At 47.3% G+C, this 6,612-nt stretch overlaps 1 pseudogene; it reads left to right on the forward strand.

Annotated features, from left to right (window-relative positions):
* Nucleotides 1–2,444: 2,444 nt before the first annotated feature.
* LOC119352535 lies at nt 2,445–5,937 on the forward strand (annotated as a pseudogene).
* The last annotated feature ends 675 nt before the right edge of the window (nt 5,938–6,612 follow it).

Here is a 6,612-nt window from a genome sequence, read left to right on the forward strand (position 1 = left end):
TAGCCCTTTGACTTTGCACGGACGGTTTTTGACCAGTGGAACTATCCACCCGGTCGTGTTAGGTCAGCCCATATGAACACTTTAGAGCAACATACGGGCCAAACACACAGTAAGATCCCCTCCGTGTAGACCCGACGCGTCCGTTTCCCCCCTTCAGGTGCCGGCGGCGGCGCCGTCCGTGTGAGGGGGCACACCCCGGAGACGCGTGCCGCCTCTAATTTGGACATGGCACCACACCACCCCGCATGTATGAGGCCCCGGTGTGACGCTCCGGTGGTATTGCTATCCCCCACGGCCCCCGTCCCGCCTCTTCAGACATGGCACCACACCGCCCCGTATGTATGAGGGCCCGGTTAGACGGGAGGGTGTACCTGGGGGGTAGCAATGCCGCTAGGTGTTGCTTTGGGCCCTCCTACGGTTGTGGAAGCGTGGTGGCTAGCGCAGGCACCCGGCACGCAGCTCCGGGGTGTGCCCCCCATCTCCGGCGTCGCTGTGGAGCACGGCGCGGCGGCAGCAACGTCCGTGAGGGGGGCAATCGATATACCATCTGGGTATTTTTTTTGTTAGATAAGGCACATTTATGTTGTGAAAAAAACAGGGAAAAGTAAATAAAAAATAAAAAAATAAGAAAAAAAATAGAGATATGCCGACGGCAAGGCCGTCGGCATACCTGCGCACACGGCCACTAATCGATGACGTGCCCAAGGGCGCGGATCAATGACGTGGCAACATCCATGGGCCAGACCTATGCCGATGGCCAGGCCGTCGGCATAGATTTGCCACCCCACGGATCGATGATGTGGCGTCTATGCCGACGGCCGCCGTTAGCCCGTCGGCGTAGATTGACGCCGTCAAAATGCCATCCCCGTCCGGGTAGCCGGGCCCACGAGCTATGCCGACGGCCTCCGCTATGCCGACGGCCACCGTAGCCATATTTCTATCGACGCCGACGGCTAAGATTTGCCGACGGGGGCCGTTGGCATAGATTGATATACGCCGACGGCTTTTATATGCCGACGGCCTGGGCTGGGCCTTCGGGATAGGCCTATCTATGCCGACGGGGGCCGTCGGCATAGGTTCGGCCGTCGGCATCGCCAATTATTCTGATAGTGCAAGCACCACCACGAGTTACTCGGAAAGTTCAAACTCCCTTGCTCCTTCTAGCTCTGGGTGGCTGTGTATTCTTCCAAGCTCCCATCCATGGCTCCTCTCGTCTTCCTCCTTCTATTCGGCCAAACCTGCACCGCCTTCAACATCATTGACTCCACCAGACCATTGTCCGGGTCACAGCAGATTGTGTCCCTGTGAGGCATATTCACCTTGGGCTTCTACTCCCCACCAATAAGTAACACCACCTCTTCCACCTCCGGCAATTACTACATATCGATATGGTACTACGAGGTTCTGGGAGGATACGTGGCTTGGGGAGACCCCCCTTGCACTTCAATATCCTACTTTCTACAACATTGTGCGACGTAGAGAAGCCTACGTTGCAACTGTTTTACAATCCACTCCCCTGAATATTGGTTTTCGGAGGACGTTAGTTGGAAATCATTGGGAGGCCTGGCTCCATCTTGTAAGACGTTTAATGGAAGTCCAGCTGTCCCAGCAGCCAGATCAGCTGTATTGAAAACTTACTAAGAACAGTGTGTTCTCGGTCAAATCCATGTATCTGGATGTCATTAACTCTAGCGTCATCCCTTCCTCGATACACGTTTGGAAAGTAAAGGTTCCCTTACGAATCAAAGTGTTTATGTGGTTTGTGCATAAACAAGTCATTCTGACTAAAGATAACCTGGCAAAACGCAACTGGGTGGGTTCTTCTAGGTGTAGTTTTTGCGATCATAACAAAAACATTAAACACCTTTTTCTTGATTGTCCGTTGGCTAAGATTCTTTGGCGATCAATTCATATTGCGTTTAATATTAATCAGCCCACCTCTATCAACATGTTATTTGAAACATGGCTTGATGGGGTTGATTCCGATACTGCGAGACACATTCGTGTTGGCGTTTGTGCTTTATTTTGGGCAGTATGGAACTGCAGAAATGATTTAGTTTTTAACAGATCAACAAACATTCACTTTTTGCAGGTTATCTTCAGGGCCACGGCGTTCATCCGTATGTGGTCGCTACTCACTCCGACGGAGGCCAGGGAGCGTTTGGTTACTGCGTCTACCCGATGGGAGATGGTAGCTCGGGATATTTTCAACCGGTTATGGCGGTCATGTAATAGGATAGGCATGTAGTATTGTAGTGCTCCTATTTTATTTGCCAGCCGGTTGTGGCTTTGGGTTTTAGCTCTTATGAGCTTTTGTTTCTGTTCGCACCTCGATACTTGGAGACTTTGTTGCTGGATTTTCTTTTAATAATATGAGCCGTATGCATCTTTCTGATGCAGAGTCTGAGATAAACCCCCTTTTCGAAAAAAAAAACCATGTGGACGGCAACCTGAGCCTCCTCGATCAAGCCAAAAACCGGCTGCTATGGTCGACCAATGTAAGTATAGCCTCCAACTCAACGATGGCCGTCATCAGGGACAACGGTAGCCTAGAGCTAATTGATGCCTCCAATTTGTCGACACTTTATTGGCAAAGCATAGACCATCCCACAAACACCTTGCTTCCCGGCTCCAAGCTGGTGCTGAACAAAACCACAGGTGTGAGCCAGAAGCTTGTTCCTTGGAAGAACAGCGCTGACCCATCTCCTGGGTTCTTCTCTCTGGAGCTAAACCGTAACGCGGAGTTCTTTATTCGGTGGAACGAATCTGTAAACTACTGGACCAGTCACCCCTGGAACGGCATATACTTCAACTCTGGGCCAGAGTTGTCGGACCCTAACTCTTACGACTTCCACTTCGTTAACAACGCCACACAAAGCTACTCGGTGAAGGATTACAGTGTTGTCTCGCGGTTCATCATTGACGTGGGCGGACAGTTCAAGCTGCTAACATGGGCAGATGAGTCACAACAGTGGAGCTTGGTCTATGCCCAACCACTTGCGCACTGCGACGTGTATGCGCTCTGTGGGGCATACAGCACCTGCAGTAACGATCCGTTGTCGTACTGCAACTGTGTCAAGGGATTCAGCCCGAAGGTTCTGAGTGACTGTGACCTTCAGGATTACAGTGTTGGCGCCGCCTCTCGCAGCGCCGCTTCTTCTTCTACCTGGAGCTGCATCTCACAGCTCTCTCTCTCTCTTGTGGTTTCTCTCAAACACACACCATGGAAGAAACTCTCAGGAAACACACACACACACACACATGAACCAAGGGAGAACAGAAGAGCTTTGCCGTGAGGCCCTTCCCTTGGTGTACACAACACTACATTTTTGGCTACAGCCCTCTCGGCCTCACATTTCATTACTCACGTCAACACATATATATACATCAGGCTGGCACACAAGCCGCATGACTTAGGCCACTACTACTTCGTGGCCCTTATCCTCTAATCACCCGGTCATCACCAAGCCCACTAACTAACTCCATGCATGATGCTAACCACTATCTGCATGCACGCACAAATGTAGCTTCTCCCAACGCCACAACAACCTGGCCATACTCAGCATGTGTGCAGCTAACTAACTAACCAAATCACTTGGCTCCATCTAAGTGCTTAACCGGTTAGGCTCCAACCCCTCACGTGCTTGCCGCATCACACGGCCATGCTGCCTCTCGCGCAACTTTGTAGCCTCTCGCCGCCATCGGCATCTTGCCGTGCTCGCCGTCTCGCGCGGCGGCTTGGCATCTCGCCTTCTTCATGCGCCCCGTTGAAGCTTCACCGGACTAGCTACTCTCTAACCTATCCAACATGCATGACGAAAGCAAACTAAATATGCAGATACATACATCAAGATTAAAGCTAACATACAGTGGCGGGTGCAAGAGGAACACGCCGTTGCAGTGCCAGACCAACTCGTCTCGGTCTGATAAGTTTTACGTCATGGAAGATGTGTTGCTGCCTGATAAAGCTCAACGCTTATGGTCTCCTTCAAGCCCTCAGGAATGTGAGCTGGCTTGTTTGAATAGTTGCTCTTGCACTGCTTACAATTACAATGACGATGTGTGCCTTGTTTAGAATGGGGACCTGGTTGACCAAAAAACATACATGGGAGGCACGCTACTCCTCCGGCTCGCGACATCTGAGATACCAGATCAACAAAGGAGGAAAACAAACATCATTGGCTCAGTTGTTGGTGGAGTTGCTGCAGTTTTGGTAATACTTGCAATTATGTTATTCTTTCTATCCCATGCGTGCCTTCGAGTCAGAACTTTTCAGATATCCAATAATGCTGGAGGCGCACCAACTGACTTTGGGTACAATGTGTTAAACGTAACGCATGGGATATGTAGGTTCGGTAGGACTCCTAGCTATTCACGTTGTATTCTTATCTCCTGTAACCGAACTCTTGATCTCTTTCTTATCCCTTCCTCTCCAAGATTGTAATCCCAACGATGTATGCGCTATCACCAGGGAGGTGCGCCCCTGCCTATAAACACGAAGGGCGTCCCCTCATACGAGGCAAGACGCTTTCCGCCTATCGCACACAATGATCTGTTGAATGATATTCAAACAACAGATTCACTTCTTATCGATCTGTCAACACTAAGAGTTGCTACAAATGACTTTGGCGAAGGAAATATGCTTGGTAAAGGAGGTTTTGGGATGGTTCATAAGGTACAAACCAAACCATGCCATATGTGCAATTTATCAGCTTTATATATTTACCAATGAGTATGTATCCTGTCTTGCATAGGGAGTCCTTCCTGACGGCAAACAAATAGCAGTGAAACGGCTATGTAAGAGTTCCAGACAAGGAATAGGGGAGCTGAAAAGTGAACTTGTCCTAGTTGCTAAGCTTCGCCACAAGAATCTTGTGAGCCTGATCGGCGTTTGTTTGGAAGCTCAAGAGAAAATACGTGTGTATGAATTTATGCCAAACAGAAGCCTTGATACCGTTCTTTTTTGTATTACTTCTTCACTACTGATTTCTCAGAAAGAAATTTTTCACTGCCGCCAAGCTTAAATAGAAGTAGTACAAATGCCACCAAATTTTCACTATAAGGCTGATACTTGTTTGAATGCAGATTTTGAGAAACACAAAGACCTAGACTGGGGAAGGAGGTTCAAGATTGTTTGTGGAGTTGCTAGGGGTTTACAATATCTCCATGAAGATTCTCAACTAAAGATAGTTCACCGGGACCTGAAACCAAGCAACGTTTTGTTGGACTTTGATTACAACCCTAAGATTTCTGACTTTGGCTTGGCAAAGATATTTGGAGGGGATCAATCAGAAGATGTCACTAGCCGTATCGCCGGGACATAGTAAGAAGTGTCATCATTTCATCATAGTTTAAGGCATGGAAGTAGAAGTTATAATAACAAGTATCTTCTTCTTGCAGCGGATACATGTCTCCTGAATATGCCATGCATGGTCAGTTCTCAACGAAGTCGGACACATTCAGCTTCGGTGTTTTGGTTTTAGAGATCGTCACAGGAAGAAGAAACAATGGCTCCTGCAACTCCGAGAAATATGTTTATCTTGTAAATCTTGTTAGTACTTAAGAACCAATGCTAGTAAATTCGATGGACAGAGCTAAATCCCGATTATAAGATCTGAACAATTTCCCAATTTGGTGCAGGTATGGGAGCACTGGACCAGGGGAAATATCATAGAGTTGATCGATCCGTCCCTTACCGACCATCCTTCTCACGTGGACCAGGTGCTCAAGTGCATCCAAATAGGGCTGCTGTGTGTGCGGAACAGACCTGAGGATAGGCCGACAATGTCATCAGTGAATGCCATGCTTAGCAGCCATAATGCTTGTCTCCCTTCTGTTTCCGTGCCAGCCTTCTGTGACGGATTGAATGCATACACTGAAAATCCAAAAGTGGCGTCCTCAAATGGCATAACCATCACAAAGATCGTGCCAAGATGAGGCTTGAAGCATTCGCTGAATAAAATTCTACTAGTGTTACTTTACAATCTTTTTTAAAGATCAACTTGATGTATCTTGTACGTCTGACATTCGATATTGAATTCCAAAGTACGTGATTGGATATGGCTTCTATTTTGCAGCTGAACATTCTCAACTACTCGAAATTGCAGCCATTTGTTCCTTCAATATTTGTTTTTCTTAATCAGGTAGGTGCGAATATGTGGTTTGTTGGACTTCATTTGGCATTGGATGTCTTACGATTGGTGATCTGGAGCTATCATCATGGGGATAAATTTAGCAGCCTTACCATTTTCACTTGCACTTAAAACAAGGATTTTATATGGATCCTTGTCTTACGATTGTTCTAAAATTAGCATTCTTTTTGTAAAATTTCACTTGCACTTAAGACAATGATTTTATATGGATCTTGTTTGTTTTCCATGGTGCAGAGTACACCTAATTTTCTGCTGATGGACAGACATATTTAGTGTTGTCATTGATAGCTTGGATTTAAAAGAGATCGAGTTACCTCATCAAAATTTTATTCGAAATAAAACAATATTGAGATGATTGATATTGAGAGCAAAAAATCCCCTGAAACCTAGATAGAGCCATTTGTAATCATACCTCGCTGATGGATTGATCAACGCGCTGTTGGATCATGTGCTGGATCGA

Source organism: Triticum dicoccoides, chromosome 2A, assembly GCF_002162155.2.
Source record: "Triticum dicoccoides isolate Atlit2015 ecotype Zavitan chromosome 2A, WEW_v2.0, whole genome shotgun sequence".
In the NCBI taxonomy this organism is placed as follows: Eukaryota; Viridiplantae; Streptophyta; class Magnoliopsida; order Poales; family Poaceae; genus Triticum; species Triticum dicoccoides.